We start from the raw sequence: 21,564 nt of genomic DNA, 5'->3' as shown, positions 1-21,564 counted from the left end.
TTATTTGTTGTTTTTCCCTTGCTGCTTTTAGTATGTTTTCTTTGTATTTAATTTTTGACAGTTTGATTATTATGTGTCTTGGCATGTTTCTCCTTGGATTTATCCTGTATGGGACTCTGTGCTTCCTGGACTTGATTGACTATTTCCTTTCCCATATTAGGGAAGTTTTCAACTATAATCTCTTCAAATATTTTCTCAGTCCCTTTCTTATTCTCTTCTTCTTCTGGGACCCCTATAATTCAAATGTTGGTGCGTTTAATGTTGTCCCAGAGGTCTCTGAGACTGTCCTCAGTTCTTTTCATTCTTTTTTCTTTATTCTGTTCTGCAGTAGTTATTTCCACTATTTTATCTTCCTGGTCACTTATCCATTCTTCTGCCTCAGTTATTCTGCTATTGATCCCATCTAGAGTATTTTTAATTTCATTTATTGTGTTGCTCATCGTTGCTTGCTTTCTCTTTATTTCTTCTAGGTCCTTGTTAACTGTTTCTTGCAATTTGTCTATTCTATTTCCAAGATTTTGGATCATCTTTTCTATCATTATTCTCAATTCTTTTTCAGGTAGATTGGCTATTACCTCTTCATTTGTTAGGTCTGGTGTGTTTTTATCTTGCTCCTTCATCTGCTGTGTGTTTTTCTGTCTTTTCATTTTGCTTACTGTGTTTGGGGTCTCCTTTTTACAGGCTGCAGGTTCGTATTTCCCATTGCTTTTGGTGTCTGGCCCCAGTGGCTAAGGTTGGTTCAGTGGGTTGAGTAGGTTTCCTGGTTGGGGGGGACTAGTGCCTGTGTTCTGGTGGATGAGGCTGGATCTTGTCTTTCTGGTGGGCAGGTCCACGTCTGGTGGTGTGTTTTGGTGTGTCTGTAGCCTTATTATGATTTTAGGCAGCCTCTCTGCTAATGGATGGGTCTGTAGTCCTGTCCTGGTAGTTGTTTGGCATAGGGTGTCCAGCACTGTAGCTTGCTGGTCATTGAGTGAATCTGGGTCTTGGTGTTGAGATGGAGATCTCTGGGAGATTTTTGCCGTTTGATATTACATGGGGCTGGGAGGTCGCTTGTGGACCAGTGTCCTGAAGTTGGTTCTCCCACCTCAGAGACACAGCCCTGACGCCTGGCTGGAGCACCAAGAGCCTTTAATCCCCACGGCTCAGAATAAAAGGGAGAAAAAATAGAAAGGATAGAAAGAAAGAAAGGACGGAAGGAAGGGAGAGAGGAAGGACGAGAGGAAGGAAGGAAGGGAGGAAGAAAGGAAGGAAGACAGGAAGAAAGGAAGGAAGAAAGGAGGGAAGAATGGAAAAAAGAAAGCAAGAAAGAAAGAAGATAAAATAAACTAGGATAAAGTAAAGTTATTAAAATAAAAATAATTATTAAGAAGAAATATTTTTAAAAAACAAACAAACAAAAAACCAAAACGGTTTGGTCAGAACCCTAGGACAAATGGTGAAAGCAAAGCTGTACAGACAAAATCTCACACAGCAGCACACACATACACACTCACAAAAAGAAAAAAAGGGGAAAATAATAATATATCTTGCTCCCAAAATCCACCTCCTCAACTTGGGATGATACGCTGTCTATTCAGGTATTCCACAGATGCAGGGAACTTCAAGCTGATTGTGGAGCTTTAATCCGCTGCTTCTGAGGCTGCTGGGAGAGACCTCCCCCTCTCCTCTTTGTTCGCACAGCTCCCAGGGTTCAGCTTTGGACTTGGCCTCGCCTCTGTGTGTAGGTCGCCTGAGGTCGTCTGTTTTTCGCTCAGACAGGACGGGGTTAAAGGAGCAGCTGATTCGGGGGCTCTGGCTCACTCAGGCCATGGGGAGGGAGGGGCACGGATGTGGGGCGATCCCGCGGTGGCAGAGATCAGTGTGATGCTGCACCAGCCTGAGGCGTGCTGCGCGTTCTCCCGGTGAAGTTGTCCCTGGATCCCCGGACCCCGGCAGTGGCGGGCTGCACAGGCTCCCGGGAGGGGAGGTGTGGAGAGTGACCTGTGCTCGCACACAGGCCTCTTGGTGGCGGCAGCAGCAGCCTTAGCGTCCCATGCCCATCTCTGGTGTCTGCGCTGATAGCTGCAGTTCGCGCCCATTTCTGGAGCTCCTTTACGTGGCACGCTTAATCCCCTATCCTCGCGCCCCAGGAAGCAAAGAGGGAAGAAAAGGTCTCTTGCCTCTTCGGCAGCTCCAGACTTCTCCCGGACTCCCTCCGGGCTAGCCGTGGTGCACTAACCGCTTCAGGCTGTTTTCACGCTGCCAACCCCAGACCTCTCCCTGGGATCCCACCGAAGCCGAAGCCTGAGGCTCAGCTCCCAGCTTCTGCCTGCCCCAGCAGGTGAGCAGACCAGCCTCTCGGGCTGGTGATTGTCGGTCGGCACCAATCCTCTGTGCGGGAATCTCTCTGCTTTGCCCTCCGCACCCTGTTGCTGTGCTCTCCTCTGTGTCTCTGAAGCTTCCCCCCTCTGCCACCCGCAGTCTCCACCCGCGAAGGGGCTTCTAGTGTGTGGTAACCTTTCCTCCTTCACAGCTCCCTCCCACTGGTGCAGGTCCCATCCCTATTCTTTTGTCTCTGTTTATTCTTTTTTCTTTTGCTGTACCCAGATATGTGGGGAGTTTCTTGCCTTTTGGGAGGTCTGAGGTCTTCTGCCAGCCTTCAGTGGGTGTTCTATAGGAGCAGTTCCATGTGTAGATGTATTTCTGATGTATCTGTGGGGAGGAAGGTGATCTCCGCATCTTACTCTTCTGCCATCTTCCAGGCTTTCTTTTTAGGGCACAATTTCTTTAGCTAGTAATGAATTACCTGTCTTATTTGAAGACAGATGTTTATATGTCTCATGGATTAGCCTGAGTCTACTTCATGTCTTATCTCAGATTACATCTCCAAGGTCCTTTATCACACGATAAAGGGACATGATCTGAAAATAACTGAGAACTTGGATAAATAATTTTGCACCCATATGAAGGCAACAGGATGGAGAGTAGCTCTGCTGGTTACATGGAAAAAGGCAAAAAACGGAAGGTGTTAAGCTGATGAAGCAGACCAAAATGCTATATAATTTATATTTTTCTTATCAGTGTGACAAAAAATTAGCTCTTCCTATTTTTTTATACTGTTCTTGTTCATTTATAGTAATATAGGAGAGAATTAGTTACAGTGTCACACTGTGTTCTCAGAAATCATGGAGTGATAAATATTACAGAATTCATAGGGATGAGTTTTGGAATGTGGAGTCCCTTCCTGCAGGGTCCTCTTCCTCCACCTTCTTTAGATGAGGTGGGTTTTCATTTCCCATTCTTCTTAGATTCTGACAGAATCGTTTGACATTTCTCAGGCCCCTTTTTCCCCAGCAATTTGTAGAAATCCCTACAATTATATTGTTGCCAATCAGGCAAGCTATTGGCTTTTCTATATTTTTGTACCTAGCCATCTTATTGAGTTCCTCCATTCTTTTTTTTTTAAGGAAACTCATTTTATTTATTCATCTGTTTATTTATTTTATCATTCCACGTTTTTAAAATTTTTATTTTTATTGAAGTATGGTTGATTTACAATGTTTACAATGTTGTGTTAGTTTCAGGTGTACAGTACCTTGATTCATATATGTATAGATATAGATATCAATATATTCTTTTTCAGATTCTTTTCCCTATAAGCATTTGCTATTTAGATTGGCAGCAAAGCTGATGCCATTGAGAAGCTACCCCAGGCTCCCAGGTAATTCACATACCTTTCTTGCCAACTGATAGTACTCATTTCAATGCTTTTCCCTGGGACCCAGGAGTTTGCAGAAGTACTCCACAGTGTTAACAGCCCCATGCATAGTGTTGTGTACTGGCTGCTGCCTAGAATTCTGCAACTGGTAGCTGCATGGAATTCTGCTACCAGAAGATTGTTCATTTGATGGAGCAAGCACTTCAGAGTCTGGAAGATCATATAAAGTGTTATGGTGGTCAAGGGAAGTTGGCTGTCTACCATCCCCCCACAGTATGCAAGAACTAAGAACTTTGGAGATCCATGAAGAGGGGTTGATAATGGCTGCACTTGAAGCCTTTCCATTAAAGGTGAGCTGGCAGAAGTTGCAGTGGTGTACGCAGAATATGGGTTAGTCCCCCATTGATTTCATCAGTGATTTGTTGATGTTTTCTCTATGTTTCTTGGCCTAGATCTAAGGGCAGATCAAACTCATCCTCTGACCCTAACTACCTTTTGTCTTGGCTCTTTTGTTGGTTCTTAAAACTCATTTTAGGGAAAATGTTGTAGTAAGGCAAGGACAGACTATTACTCAAATCTTAGCAGCATCTACTCATTTTTGGTACACCCAAGAGAAAAATTAAAAATGGAGAAATTCTGAGATTCCAGGTTGGTGAATGCATCCAGGTGCTGGGAAGGTGGTGCACCCCATTTCCATGCAAGCAGAAACTCTTATGCTCTGGATCCTTCTTGACCTCACTCTATGTACTACTTCATCTAGCTGTTCCTCTGTGTTCTTTAAAATATCCCTTTACAATAAACTGATAAAGGTAAAAAAAGAAAGAGACATTTAAAAACTACTGTGTTAGTTGCTCAGTTAGAACTATTTACTAAAGGGAATAACCCCAACTCTGGAGGACTTATGAAAGGGACAAAGGAGGAAGGGAAAATGTATGACCATAGTGCCAGAAGTCAGGATATTAGAAGGGGGATTATAGAAAGAAACCCTTGAGGATGAAGGAATTGCATAAATAGGGAATCAGGAAAGCCCAGAAAGCTAGGGAATAATTGGCAAATGGCTTAAAATGGACAGATTTATGGAATCTCAAGAGTTGAGAACTGGTGATACTGGTGATACTTATTCTACAATTTCCTCAGGAATTTTTATCACATTCCATTTAGTGATAGATCAACATAGGATGCTGGTATCTTATATCAGCCTTTTCCCTTGTTCATTTTTCTACTTGATTTTTTTTTTTTTAATCTTGCACAGTTCCCATATTGTCAGGTCCTCTGACTGAGAAACATGTTTTCTTACTTTCTCCTGATTCTTCTGTAAATCTATTTGGGAGAGTACAGCTGTGAAACTTAAAGGCTACCATATTCTGTACTCCAAATGAAGTGTCTGTGGAGCTCCTCTCAAGGAGGTATCAGAATTTGTTATTATACATCCGTTGAAAGAAAGGAGGTATGGTAGAGAATGGCAGTCTCACAACATGGTAGAAAAGCACCTTGAGTTGAAACAATGCATTGTTTTGGTCTCCAGAGAATAATATTGATACTTGTCACATGCAAGATATAGAATTGAGATATAGAACCAATGAAAACATTTTACTAAAAGGATATGACATGGTCATGTGTAAAACAATATCCTTTGTTGAAAGCTCAATTAGAAGGAATAAAAGTAATTATAAAAGAATTAGAATAAAACAAGGGATACTTTTAAAAAGACACTCACTATATAGTACTCCTATACTTCCAATAAAGAAGGAAATTAAACTTCATAAAGATGGTTGTTCTCTATATAGATTTGTACAAGATCTTAGAGAACTAAAAGAATGTGTTCCATTAACCCATGCAACTACTCTGACTTTGGTAACTTTGTCAAAGTTTTTCTCTGTAATTGATCTATCTTCTGAATATCTGGTAATGATGGAGACTATAGTGAGGATTATGATGAGATGAAGATAAAGATGTTAATGAAGATGCTGCTGGTAATAATAGTGACTGTGATGAATAATAATGAAAATGAGGATGATGAAGGTGATGATAATGGTAGCAATGATGCTACTGAAGATCCTGTTGATGACAGTGATGATATGCATGAGGATAGTGGATATGATAGTGATGATAATGGTAAACAAAAGGCTTATGATGATGACGATGATGGTGGTGAAGATGAAGATGATGATAAAGATGATGCTAATGGTAATTGTAATGAAGATGATGAAAACAATGGTGAGGAGGATGATAGTGATGATAAAGATGATGACAGTGGTAGTAATGATGATGTAAAGAATGCTGAGAATGCTGCTCCTCATGAAGATGGTAATGGTGATAACAATAAGATGAAGATAGTGAGATAGTGATGATGATGGTCATCTGGTGATGATGGTGATGATGAATGCGAAGCTGATGAGGATATGGTGAGGATGAAAATGATGAGAATGGTGATGATGGTGTGAGGAAGATGATGTTAATGACAATGGTGATGGAAATATTGTAAATGATGGTTGTAATGAAGATTATGATGGTGATGAGAATGGTGATGATGATGTAGATAATGATGGTGATGAAGCAGAAGATGATGATGATTCTAGAGGTGAGGATATTGATGAAGATTGTGAAGATGATGATGACGCATTCATGATAAAGATGATGAAGTAGTGATTTGAATGATGAAAATGATATAATAAAGGTGATGGTTATGATGAAGAAAATAAAGATGATGATAATAATGAAATGATGATGATAGTGTTCATGATGGTGATAATGGTAGAGAAGATGATGGTGGTGATAATGAAAATGATAATAATCATGATGATTGTAAGGTTGATCATGGTCATAATGATAGCAGTAATGCTGACTGTGATGATAACAGCAAAGATATTCGTGATGATCTTGGCAATAAGAATAATGCAAGTGATAATTAAGATAATGATGGTGGGGTCTTCCCTGGTGGCACAGTGGTTGAGAGTCCGCCTGCCAATGCAGGGGACGCAGGTTTATGCCCCAGTCTGGGAGGATCCCACATGCCACAAAGTGGCTGGGCTCGTGAGCCGTGGCCGCTGAGCCTGCGCGTCCGGAGCCTGTGCTCCGCAACGGGAGAGGCCACTACAGTGAGAGGCCCGCGTACAGAAAAAAAAAAATAATAATAATAATAATGATGGTGATGATGATAAAGATGATGAATGATGGCAATGTACACGTTGGTGATGATGATACCTATGATGGTGAGAAATGTAGGGAAACTAATATTGGTGATGATGATTTTGATGATAATCTGATTATGTTGATGAATATGGTGATGATCATTATGAAGAAGAAGATGATAGTGAATGTAATGATGGCAATTATGATTGTGATGATGGTAATAATGAAGATTAATATGGTAAAGATGAAAATGATGATAGTGATAATGAAGATGAAGATTATTATTATAATAATAAAGTGAGCAATAATGAAGATGGTGATAACTGAGATGATGAAAAACATGCAGGTGGTAATGAAAATGATGATGATAATGATGATGATGGAGATGAAATGAGGATGAAAATATGAGGTAGTAATGATGGTGATGAAGATGAAGATCATGCTTAGGGTGATGACCATAACAAAGATGATGATGTAAGGATAATGATGATAATGAGAATGATGGTGATGATGGTGACGAATATCATGATGATGAAGGTGAAGATAAGGTAATGATTGTAGTGATGATAGGTATAAAGATAGGATGTGATGATAATGATAATGGTGATGATGATGATGATTTTGATGGTGATAATTATGGAGATGATGGAGATTGTGATGATGACTATGCTGATAATGGTAAGGATGAGGATGGTGAGGATGATACATATGAAGATGATGGTGACTGATGATGATAGTGATGAAAATGGTAATAATACAGATGATAAATATGGTCATGATTCCAGTAATGATGATGATGGTGATAATGAAGATGATGATAAAAGTGATGATGATGGTGATTAAGAAAATGGTGATGGTGCTGATGATGCAAGTGACAATTATGGTGGTTTAGATGGTAAAGATGATTATAATAGTAGATTATTTGCTTGGGCTGCTGTAACAAAATGCTACAGACTGGGTAGCTTGAACACCATAAATTTATTTTCTAATAGTTCTGGAGGCTGGAAGTCTAAGATCAAAGTGCCAGCAGGGTTGGTTTATTGTGAGGACTCTCTCCTCAACTTGCAGATGGCACCTTCTCATTGTGTCTCACATGATCTTTTCTTTGTGCATGACAGGGAAAAGTGAGGTCTAGTGTCTCTTCCTCTTCTTATAGGGACACAAATCCAATAGGAATAGAGCCCCAACTTTATGACTTCGTTTGACTTTAATTACCTCCTTAAAGGCCCTATCTCCAAATACAGTCACATTTGGGTTTAGGGCTTCAGCATATGTATTTGGGGGACAAAATTCAGTTCATAACAGATGGTAACAATGATAATGAAGATGATGATGTGGGGTAATGATGATGAGGATGGTGATGGTTCTGATGAAGATGATGGTTATGTTGATGATCATGATAATGATGCTGCTGATGCTTATGTGAATGATGATGGTGATCTGCTGCTGCTGATGGTGATAAAGATGATGACTGCGATTATTACGAAGATTCTTTTGATTATGAAGTTGATAATGTTGATAATTGTGATGGTGGTAATGATGATAAAGATGATGTTTATGGTTATGGTGGTGATGATAGCTATGGTGATGATGATGATATTGATTTTCATGGTGATAGTGATGATGATGGCAATGAGGAGAGGGAGGGAGGGATGAATAGTTGGAGCACATTGGATTTTTAGGGCAGTGAAACTATTCTGTATGATACTGTAAGGACGAATAATACTATGCATTTTTCAAAATCAATAGAATTTACAACACGAGAGTGAACCCTAGTGTACATGAATTTAAACGTATCAATATTGCCTCACCAATTATAACAAATATACCACACTGTTATAAAACGTTAATAATAAGGGTACCTGTGTGTTTATGTGTGGGAGGGGGCGTGTTGGGATATATGAGAATTCTGTACTTCCCACTAAATTTTTAGGTAAAACGAAAACTGCTCTACAATGTAAATAGTGTTAGTTTAAAAAAAGCCAACCATCCTAAAAATGAGCCAGAAAGAAAAAATAGATCAACAATAAAGGAATTAGAGTTAGACTGATAGCCAACTTTTCAATAGTATTCTGGATACAAGAAAGCAATGGAGCTATCTCTTTTTTTTTTTTTTTTTTTTTTTTTGTGGTACGTGGGCCTCTCACTGTTGTGGCCTCTCCCGTTGCGGCGCACAGGCTCCGGACGCGCAGGCTCAGCGGCCATGGCTCACGGGCCCAGCTGCTCCACGGGATCTTCCCGGACCGGGGCACGAACCCGTGTCCCCTGCATCGGCAGGCGGATTCTCAACCACTGCACCACCAGGGAAGCCCTATCATTTTTAATATTGAGGAAAAGAACTTTGAGCCTAGACTTTTTACCTAGCTAAATTGTTATTCAAATGTGAAGGAATGATAAAAATATTCTTTGGGATACTAGGCCTTACAAGGTCTGCTACGCAAGAACCCACATTGAAAACTTGATCTTTGAAGTCCTTAAATGAGAATAGAAAAAAATCCAAATGATAGTTCTAGAAGTATAGCAAGTTAAGAGGCTCAAATTTCTTTGCTAAGTTTATTTATGCCTTAAAAAGAAAATAATTCCAGGACTAAAGGGAAGGAAAAAAATGAATGTATATTCATCATAACCTGTAACTAAAATTATAGACAATGTTAACATAATGGAGATGAGATGTGACCAAATTAATCTGAGAGCATGCTGAACTTCTTATTTTATTAGGGAGAAGTTATAGGTATTAATACCTTTAAGAAATTAGGAAAAATAAACATGCACATGATTCTTAAGGGCAAAAACCATAGAACATTTAAAAAATCATAACTTTTAAAACAATATGGAGAGAAAAACACTGTCCAATAGAAAGCACTTAGTGGATACAGGAGAAACAAGGAGAAAATCTGTAGTATAATCTGATTTCAGGCATTTCATAAAAGCTCATCCATCAATGTAAATTCATTTAGTTCAACAGCAAGAAAATCATATTTCCTCTTCTTTCAGACACCATTTTACCAAACACAGAGTTGTCCAGTCCCCAAGGTTTTAATATTTTATGAGGCTGGCTATGCTTAGCAATAAAGCAATTAGTGCATATGTAGCTGATATCCAAATTATGGCATCCATAATTCGTCTGTGTTCTGATTTTGCTCCTAACAGTCTTGTGGTCTGGTCATAAAGAAACAAAGAGAGACATATACATATGCTGTGTGTGTGTGTGTGTGTGTGTGTGTGTGTGTGTGTGTGTGTGTGTGTGTGTTTCGTTGCTAAGGATAAGTATGAACATTTTTACACTTGCTTATTGAAAAGTAAAAAAAGGAACTCAAAAATAGTCTGGTGGCTACTCTCCTTTTGGTCACTAGAGGGAGCTCATGATTCACTTTTACTCGATTGAAAAATAATTGCAACTTTTCAAAGTGGACCTGTTTTTTCCATCCTTCCTACTCTGAGCCAATATTTTCTTTCCAGGGAATCCTGGTCCTTCTGCTTGGTCCAGAGGCTCTGGAAGTCTAGATATGCTTGAGAGGATTAATCTGTGCTGGAGGACATAATGGAAGCTAACAAAGTTTACATTCCTTCATATGTTCATTAGTCACCAGAGTTAATGACTGCTGTAGTTATGTAACAGGGAAGAGGCAATTTTGACTCCCTGTTGGATCTATTCCTTTGACTTTAACCTTTGCTTTTTGTTGCTTTTGTTATTATAATCATATATAATGGGCTGCCTTGGGGAACCCTGCCCCTCTGCCTGAATGTTAAAGTGCCTCTGTTTAGCTCAGGGGGAGACAATCTGACCCTGCCCACCTGTGAATAGCTGCAGAAGAGAAGAAATTAACACATCCCCTCACCGAGGCTGGCCATTCCAGGGGATGTTTTGCAAGACTGATGGCCCTTTTAACTTTACTTCCTCACCGCCTCTCCCTCTCTGATTCTATTTAAAAAACTGGCATCCAGACCGCAATAAGATGTTTTTGGGGGACTCTAGTCCACCATCTTCTCGATCTGCTGGCTTTCCGAATAAAGTCGTATTCCTTGCCTCAGCACCTCGCCTCCTATTTACTGGCCTGTCATGCAGCGAGCAGGTGAGCTTGGACTCGGTAACAGAGTCCTGCTAAACTTGTAGCAATGGTAGTGCTATCGTGGCTACCTGAGCTACAGAGGCCCCTTTCTCCTCACACAACGCGCGCGTGCTCACACACACACACACATACACACACACACACAGTTATTGCTGTAGGAGCTTGGAATTAGCAAGGCAGCCAGTGGTGAAGGAAAGTTGCTTTTTTCCAATTACTGTCCCCCAAATGCTTCAGTTCTAAATATTTCAGTTCAGCATCTGTTGAAGTTTAGTCATCTTCTAAATGTAGTGGGAAAGCAAAGACTGATTCTTTTTTAAATAAAGATTTTGTAAATTGTACAATGATTTTTTCTTTATTAGAGGGTATTATTTGATTATCTGGATGTAGCCATGTCTAGAAAATAAAGAATATAGGACGGTCCAAAAGAAACATTCATGACCTTCAAATTAAGAATATAAATTAGAATTCAGTTAAGCGGACAGAATTTCACATGCAGAACTGGTCTGAGACTCAGGAAGTACAAGGCAGCCTTGACACTTCACCAGTAATACACTTTGGGACACAGAAAATTTACATTTAGGTGAGGCTAGAACCTGAGATAACATGGAATGGGGCAGATGCTGGAGGAAAGGCCCAGCTTCAGGTGATAAAAATAAGCCCAGCTGGGAAGGCAGAGGTTCAGAAGCCTGCCTTGTTTCTAACATCAGAGGGAGGGTACCGAAGGGTGGGCTTGTATGGGAGTGCATATGGTATTAGCTGGTAGGGGAGTAAGCAGTTTTTTAGACAATACTTGACTACCTCCTCTGTATCTGAAGACTTAAAAATAATCATGTCAACATAGCACCTTAAAAATATTGTTGAAAAACGATCACTTTTGGAGAATGCTTTTCTCTTGTTCTTTCCTTATTCAGAACAGGCAGTGACAGATAGGTGTAGTCAAGGCCAAGCCTGCATATACATTAGAATCTCCTCTGGTGCTTTAAAAATATAACCATTTTGGAAAATTCTTTGGTAGTATATCTAAAGTTGAGCATATACATATAAAGCAATTTCACTCTTAGATATAAAGCAGTGTCTCCCAACGGTTTTTTTCATTATCATCCCCCAAGAGCCTTTTTAGACACTTTGTCCTTATCATGCCCACCCCACCATGAAATTTTAATACTCCAGATATAGTGTATATTGGTTTATTATATACTGGGGCCTTTTAGAGGGCCACAAACCACTATAATATCTAAGATTTTTTTCACCTCCCCAGGAACCAGTCTTTATCCTCTTGAGGGTGCTATTGCTTTGCTAGATAATGCATGGTTTCAAGCCTAGAAATAAGGGCCTATGTTCATCAAAAAGCATGTATAAGAATGTTTTTAGCAGCTTTATTCATATTTGGCCCAAACTGTGCATCAACCAATTTGATGGTTCAAAGTATTGTGAGGGAATTCCCTGGCGGCCCACTGGTTAGGACTCCGTGCTTTCACTGCCAGGGGCACGGGTTCAACCCCTGGTCGGGGAAACTAGGACCCTGCAAGCTGCAGCACAGACAAAAAAAAAAAGAAAGTATTGTGGTACATCCATACAACTAAACTACTACACATACTACACTGCAAAAAAAAAAAAAAAGGAAATGGACCACTGATTCACACAACTGTACATTTGTTTTATGCATTTTTTCTATGTATGTTATGAAACATATATTGATGACCATCTCCCCCCTCTTCTCAGATAGACAATTGAATCAGAGTCTCTGGGAGTGGGGTATGGGCAGTGCCAATTTTGAAAAGCTCCTCAGGTAATTTTAATGTGCATGTTAAATGTAAGAGACACTGAGGTGGTGGCAGAAGCATGGATTTTAGAACCAGAGAATCATGGGTTCAATTCCTGCCATTTACTAATTGTTGTGTCTCTGAGACAGTTTTCTCATGTGTAAAAAGGGCATGAACATGCTATTTATCTCATAGGGCTGTTGTGTGGATTAAATGGCATGTCAAAGTAGACGTCCCAGAATACAGGAAGTGCTTCATAAATGCTAGTTTCCAACCTCTTTATACCTTTTCACTTCTCTGAGTACTAGGAAGAGCTTAATAACTATTGCAACTACCGTGGCCCCAGGAATCTTGCCCTGAGTTAGAAGTGCTCATGTATGCACATAATTGCTTGAATTATTAAATTTGGGTGTTGTGCTGAAGCCACTTCAGCCCCTTCCCGAACAGATATTGTATATAGAATATTTTCATTAGTGATGTACTTTGTGGGCTAGTGTTATTTTCCCCCGCTGCCATTCCTACTTATTCTCTATCTCTTGCCATTCTGTTTTCTAACCTTTACCCCATGATGAAATCAGGTGAGGACTAGTATCAAGCACTTAAGCTTGTCAGATATAGGTCAGATGTACTCATCCATGGTAACTTTTCTTCTATTGCTCCTTCAAATTAGACCAAGAAACCTCTTTCCTCTAGACACTCTCTCCGTGGACTCTCAGCACATAGTTTTTCAGAATATTTTTCAGAACGTTTGGCATTATTTTAGTTTAAACTTTTTTTTTTTTTTTTTAAACATCACCCCCATGATCTGATAGGTTGGGACATATCTTAGTATTATTTCTACTTCTGGGAATGGGATTTCTGACTTTTCCCAGAGCTAGAAATAATATAATCTCAGACTTGAAATTTTCCTAAAGATCACATAGCCTAACTTCCCTATGTGGTATGTGAAATCCCATTACAATATTCCTGCTAAGTAGTTATAGAGTTTCTGCTGGAACACCTTCAGTGATAGGCTGTTTACTACCTCCCAAAGGTGGCCCACATCATTTTCTTTGTCGGGCTCTGATTGTTGGAAGTGATTTGATAATCTCTGGGGACCTTCTACCTCTAGGAGTCTATGATTATTATGGTTTTATTATTCTCTGAGGCAGTGCTTCTTAAAGCATGGCCTGTGGACCCCCTGCATCTGGATCATCTGGGAGTGCTTGTGACAGATGCAGATTTTTAAGCCTCCCCCAAAGTTTGTGAGGCTACTAGCCATTTGTGCCCCTCTTCATATTTATATAGGGTACAGATGCTGATATCACCTTTCCTTTGAATTGACCTTGATGTTTTAACTGGTCAATCTAATCTGGATGTGCTTGAGAAGGGGGAGTAAAGGAAGGGGCAGATTATGACTTGCTCCAAACTCAGAGCCTCTAAGACAACCATGCCCTTTCGTTTTTCCGGGAGTATTATATCCTGCCCTATGTTTGGTGGCTATGTTCAGGGCCAGGCCCCAATTTTCTTTGCTCTGTCTGTACTCTTTTCAGAGTGGTTCTAGCCCTCCTTCCTGGGATAGTATGAAGGCAGCATATGCTCTCAGGCCTCTCTGGAAGTTTTTGTTTTAATAATTGACTAGAGAAAAATGCCTCTTTTGACTCATGATTTATGCAATTATTCAAGCACTAGTGTTTAGCAGCACAAAAATGAACCCAGGGTTAATTTATACACCATTAGCTTTGGGTCCATTTATATGTATGCTGCTCCAGATGTGTATGCTGTATGATATAACTGAGTCTTCGGAACCAACATTTATAAAGACTTACTAAATTACTCATTGACAGTTTTAAAATAGTTTAAGTTTCTTTACTCAACAAAGTATCTTATTGTCAAAATAAAAATGATAGGGGTGAGGGGTGGTTTATTTTCACAGTGATTCTTGAAAGAAATATAGAATTTATAAAATATTTGTCATACTCTGAAGTTGGTCATCCGCACTCAGGAAATAGCTTGTCAGGTCCCAACCCTAATACCAAACATGCCAGAAGAAGGCAATAGTAAATAACCTGTCAGCAGCAGCAGGTAGAATAGAAGCCATGGCTGTATGGATATCCTCCTATTCATATATATATATTTAAAGATGTATTTCATTTTAATTAATTAATTAATTAATTAATTTGGCCGTGCTGCACAGCATGTGGGATCTTAGTTCCCTGACCAGGGATCGAACCCAGGCCCTTGGCAGTTAGAACACGGAGTCCTAACCAGTGGACCACCAGGGAATTTCCCTCCTATTCATCTTAAATTGCTAGTTGGAAAGGCAGCAGGGTGCTGATAAAGTCCTGAGCCAGACCCAGTTGTTGACATGAAACAGCTCAGGACAGTTCCTCTCCTATGCCTTCCCTCCATTGACACAGCCCAGCCAATGTACAGACATAGTTCCAGGAACTGGAGCTTTGAAAAGCACATATCTCTGCTTAGGTAAACTTGAGAATCAGATGACTTGGGAGGCCACTTCAGTTACTTCTGCCTGAAGAAGAGACATGTGATTTTTATTAGATGGGAAAATATAAAATGGGGGATTTTCAGAACTCCTTTTTCTGTTCAGATTTAAATTTCTCACATCAATCAAATTGCTAAAAAGGGAACGAATTCTGACAATTTAGTTAGCATTAAGATTTGAACTCTCTAGTTTGATCAAACTACAGAAAATCTAATTAGCAAGCTTGGTGATTTGGTCGTGGCCTAAATTTAACATGAAAAGCATTTAGCTTTAATAGGCTGCATATTTCAGCTTGAATTATCTATCTAGATCTAAATATATTCAGGAACATTTGAGAGAATATTTACAGATACTAGTAAAAAAATGTTTCCCTATGGCTTCAATGTAATTGATTGGCTTTGTAAAGTGACTGGAGATATTTGAGAATCTTGAAGACTCGTGGGGATTTATAATATCTGAATAGAGATTAAATAAAAAATTTTGGAATAGAGATTTGAAAATGCAAAAAGAAAGATTTCATGGTTACTGGAGTGATTAATTTGATTTGTTTAAAAAGAGCATTTTAAGGTATTAATACGAAGATATGTCAACAGGGAATTTTTGTTCAGATGCAATTCTTGAAATCTTAAGGGTATTAAATAACTCAGAGTAAAAGCACATCACAGTGTGATCTAATCAAATATTGTAATGGGGAGTCAGGTGGATGAATGTACTGGCTTTAAAAACTACTGGCAAAAATATTCATGTGATTTATGGGAATAGTAGATATGACTATTTGGCAATAGAATGCCTAAGTTTTTTTTTGAACAGAGAGAAACACCTTCTGAAAATACTTATGTTACAGTTAGGAACACATAAATAAGTGTAGGAAGGCAAGCCACAACCAAGGTCATGCAGAAATGATAGTCTAGCACATTCTGAAGGGCTGAGTCACTAGACTGGATTTTTGTCAGTGTGTGACAGGTAGCTGGTGCCTACTGTGGGCTGATGAGGCTCACCTGTGTTGTAAGAGCAATAGTCCAGGGCCTCTTTATTAGAGATAATTATAGATAATATATAGAGATAATAAATGGCTGCATGACAATGATAAACTTCCCTCCCTAGACATATACCACATTCTCATTCTGGGCAGGGCTTATAGCATATTTGGACAGTGCACAGTAGCCTAAGAACAGGCAGGAAGGGAGCAGGGTGTACTTCTTGACCCATTCACTGAAAAGGAGAGGAGAGGTCTGAATTAGGCTATTCATTGGCAGGGAGGTGTTGATTTTGGAGGTGGGGTATGGGGGGGGAATGTGTAGTAAAGGGAGCAGAAGCGCAACTATTTAAATTTGTTCCAGGCACAAAAGGAGGCTTTTGAGTGAGGTTAGAAGTGATTTTGATCAGCAGAGCCTGTGACTTAACAATTATTTTGCTCCTCTGGGAAACTTTTCTCACCTTGCTTGGGGAGCCTGATTGGCTCATTCTATTAAAGTAGCAGCTGTAAACAGCAGCAAGAATGAACAAGATGAAGCAACGCAGGCAGAGTGGTAGCAGAAGAGTCCCGGAGGCATGGTGACTGGGGCACAGTTTGCAGTGACTCTCTTTGTAAGATGGTAGAGGATTGGCAATTGAAAGAGAAATTCTTGGTGACATAATGTAGCCTACTCACCTTAAAAGGACCCATCAGCATCTAATCAGGCAGCACTTCAATTATTCAAAGTACAGTCTAACTTAACTCATGATAAAGTAACACAAAGGTGACCAGAGGTATAAATTCTTATAAATCCTCAATTACCTCCCACATATACATAACTGAAACAAAAAAAAAATTAAGATATAAATTTGACATTAGTATAAAAAAGAAATCATAGCATCATCAATTTTTAGTCTCTTCTATTCCCTAATTAACTTTCCATTCATTTGTTCCTTCATATTTCATTTATCTAATATTCATTAAGCATCTACTATGTAGTAAATAATGTACTAGGCACTAGAGATGCAGAAATAAATATCAATCAATCAATCCCTGCCTTTGGGACTTTACAGTCTGATAGAAGAATCATATAAGTAAATCAATATTCTTAAGTCAGTGTGATAAGGTGCTATAATAAAGATACACAGAGTACTGAGGGTGCAGAAAAGCAGGAGGAAAAATAATTTTCCCTTTACCCTTCTAGATTCTTGACTGAGACCCCCCTGAAATAAAAAGACAGATTATCAAGAGAAAAACAAGCATAAGTTTAATAACATATGTACCTCTTTTATGCATGGGAAGTACCCAGAGAAACTAACTCCCTGAAATGGCCCAAGCCATTACATTAAATACCATCTCTGGCTAAAGGCAAAAGAAGATGTTGGGGGATGGGGGAGCCAGTTACAGCAGGCTCTTCAGAAAAACACAGTAAACAAGAGTAAGGTTGTTATGCAGATTTAGGTCATTGCCTTCTCCATTGATAAGAGTTTCCAGAGACTTAGTCATCCTCCTTTTCCTGGGACAGAGGAGGAGACACCCTTAAAAATGGAAATTTCCCTTATAAATGTAAATGTCTCTTACAAATGGATAACTTCTACTCAGTTTTCAGAGCTTTCCCCAGTGTCTCCTGTTTCTTAAAAATAATCAGCTGAAAACAATCCTTAGGATAAAGAGATGTATTTTGGGGTGGCAATTTCTGCTCCCCTTCAAGAGTCAGGGAAATCTTGGAGGAGCTCATGTTTGAGTTAAGTTTGGTAGAACTGATAAACTTAGTTCTACCAAACTTAACTCTACAGGAAAGGTTTAGAGTTAGCCAGCAGACAACGGGGGGGGGGGGGGGCGGATGATTAGGAATATGGACTAACTCTAAGCAGAGGGAACAGCATGAGTGAAAGTACAGATATGAAACAGTGCAATACATTCAGGAAAGTGCAAGCAGTTCCGTATGGCTAATGCATAGAGGGCACGCGGAGAAGAGGCAGGAAGTGGAGCTAGCAGTGGTGGTAAGGACTGGTTCAGGAAGGGCCTGCACTCTACATTACTGCTTTACCTTTATTCTGAAATTTACAGGGTAGTCATTGAAGGGAAGTGATATGATCAGATTTATATTTCAGAAATTTCAAGTAGGAACTTTATGGGAGAACAGATTCCCCAGGGCCAAACTACAATTAGGTTTCACAGGGTGATCTTGTTTCTCTTATTGCCAAGATGGTATCTTCACTGTTTCTCCCTTGTACTACTTACATTTAAGACCTGGAATTTTAGGACTTGGGTGAGGAAGAGAAGGATGGACCTTCAGAATGACTCATACATCTCTGGCTTGAGAGAATGGGTAGATATTGATGTCATTAATGGAGAGGGAAGTCGGAACTGGAGAGAGAGGAATTCAGTTCAAGACATGTGGAATTTGCAGTGTCTTTAGACACTAATATGAGGTTATGGTAAACAAAAGGAAACACAAAAACAAAACACTTGAGTATTGGAATTGAGCATTTTTGAAGGTAGTATAGCTGAAATTTGGCCTCTGTATTCCAGTACTGAATTGAATCTTAGAGGCAGAGTTTTGGGTGAAGTAGAAAAGAAGCTTTATTGCTTTGCCAGGCAAAGAGGGCCACAGCAGGATAATGCCCTCAAAACTATGTGTCCTGACCTGGAGGGGGTAGTGAGGGGTTTTATAATAATAGTTCAAAGAGGGCGTGATCAGCTTGTGGACATTCTTCTGATTGGTTGGTGGTGAGGTCATCAGGAGTCAGCATCATCATCAACCTTCTGGTTCCAACCGGTCTGGGGTCTCCGTGCATATAGGAAGCATAGAGTTAACTTCTTTCATCTGGTGGGGGTTTCAGTATTTGCAAAACTGCTCAAAGATACTGTTGTGTGTATCCCTTGAGGTGGAACCGGGATCCTGTCCCTAAGGCTGCACTATTGTTTCTTGATTTCTCCTCCTTCGTTTCTGCATCCCCCTTCCATCCCTGATTAGCAACTGTTTGAACCTACCCTTTGGAACTCAGGGAGGGTCATGGAGGCTGGATGAAGCCTATTTCCTGTAATCAAGAAATGGGGGACACAGAAAGACTTACGTGCCCATGAGCCCCACAGGGCCCTGCTCGGCTTTGGTAGGACATTTCTGTTGCTGAAGGGTGGGTTGCCAAAGTGGAGGTGGAACTTATTGAAGCTGAGCAAATCCAGCAACTGTGAGACCAAGGAGTTAAAGTCATCCTGGTTAACGACAGAATTGAAGTGGAAAAGGACACAGTGAAACTCAAAGTTCTCCATTAACTTGGAGGAGCTTGATTAACTAACAGTAACACAGAGAGATAGAGCAGGGAGTCACAAACGCATATCCTTCAGAAGCCAGACAGGCAATGTAGATGAATTAAAGAAGGCAAATTTAAGAGAGGACATCCCATCTAAAGGAGGCAGCTGCTATTCAACTCCAGGTGACAGTTGCCATTTGGGAAGATAGGTCTAAAATTGCTAGAAATTTCCATTTTTAAAAGAAAATTCAAATCCTTTAAAAAATGTGAAATCTCCCATTTTTAAATATCAGCAGCTAATTAAAAAAATACTGTGAGGGCCAAAGCACATCTTCAGTGTGAACCCAGCCCACAAACTGCCAGTGTGCACCTCTAGGATAGAAAGCAGTATGCCCAGATGGCCTGAGACTCAAAGCAAGACAGACTTGTAAACAATGGTGAATATCTCCTCCTTCCTCCCTGGGCTATAGCAGACATCACTAATTTGATCAGGTATACAGGGCTTCAGGAAGCAACTACCAATCAGTTGGATTTGGCATGCAAGATGAAACTTAATTTGCCATAACGTTTCTATCATTTTCAAGAAAGTTTCTGAGTCTTTGAACTTGCTTTGGTCTTTGTAAAAAGAACAGGCATGCTGTATGTAATGTTCCAATCCAGTTTTGCCCTCACAGGATTTTCAGGTGGACTTTCTTGTTGAATGTGTGCTTTGTATGTTTTCAGAAACTTCTTCACACCAGTAACTGTGTGTTTTAAAAATTTCCAGTAATGTGCTCAGAGGTCCTGAGTGGGAACTAGTGTAACATTGAAGGTGAACAAACGAAACCTTTCATCTGTTCCCAGGTATGTCTGGCTTCTGGCAGCTTTTCCATTAATAGTTGAGAGCCTGTTTGCTGCCTGGAACACTGAAGGGTTGTTAAACAGCTCTCTGCCCTTTAGAAAGAGAGAGATGACTGGGAGGCTTCTAGACAGAGGCATGAATCGAAATGCATGTTTAGCTATATGGTTTATTAACTCATGTACTGAAGTGTGTGCTTGTGTTCTGTTAAATCTTTTTAAGTTTAGGCATTCTTGCTATGGAATGATTTTCTTTTGGGTATTTAAATACCCAAATACCTCATTCATATTCAAATACCTCGTTTAGCACATTTCTAATTTCCTTTATAAGCAAAACATACTCTTTCTTTGAAGGAACTGTTTTCAGCTCTTCACCCCCACGCTCTTCACTTAGCCAGCTGTTTCCATTGACTCCGCTGCAAGCCCTCAGGCCAGATTCCCGTGGCAGGAGAGGAAGGAGAACAGCTGAAGCTGGAACAGCGAGCTGCCTTAGCTGCCAAAGTCCACTTGATTCTGACGCAATGCGGCTGTATTCTCCATTTGTAATTTGTTCCCGTTCTGCTTTGGTTTTCAGCATCTACGCTGATCCCCTCACCCTCCAGGGTCCCCCTATCCCACCACCTCCCCACTGGTCTCCTCCCCTTTCCTTAGGATCCTGAAATAGATTACTTGCAAAGTAGATTACTTTGCCTGTTTTGCCATGACTCACTGCTTGTCCAGGTCATGCTCACACTTGTTCCTAAGAGGCTGCTTGATCTGCTCGTGACCTGCCCTCCACCCATCCCCGTCTCTGGCTCTGGATCCTGTTCTCGGTCTCTGGCTGCCTGCCTGACACATACTGCCTTACTGCCTGGTGTGTCATGGATTTGCTGATTTTCTGTGGCACCTGAAACAATACAAGCAGAAAAATCCATGACTCCTCTGTTTAACTGTGCTTCTCTAAAGTGTTCCTTGTTAGATATTACAAGATCAAAAATCTCAAATTAAACTTGCCATGTAACCAGCAACCTGTACATTAATTAAATGCCAGAGTCCGGGTTATGATTGGTGAAAGTTAGAATACAGCAACTTTGCTTGGACATAGTGGGCATTCTTGTTTATGATGATTCCTAGATAAGTAGCCATCTTCTAAGTTTGAGTGGGATATATGTATGCCTGTGTGTTGTTGTAGGTGATATCTTGCATTAGGATATTAATGAGGCCTTTAAAGTCCCTGTTGATGAGAAGGTAGACCTTTAAGGAATGATGGCTCCTTAACAAATCTATAGGCTTCTGATAAATATGCTTAATTTTAATCTGCCGCTGTTTTGTTTTCAGAAATAGCACATATTGTTATTTTCTGTTTACTTAAGAATTAAAATAGTCCCA

The sequence above is a fragment of the Kogia breviceps genome, chromosome X (genome assembly GCF_026419965.1).
Source record: "Kogia breviceps isolate mKogBre1 chromosome X, mKogBre1 haplotype 1, whole genome shotgun sequence".
Taxonomy (NCBI): Eukaryota; Metazoa; Chordata; class Mammalia; order Artiodactyla; family Physeteridae; genus Kogia; species Kogia breviceps.
Note: the sequence above shows the minus strand (reverse complement) of the source record.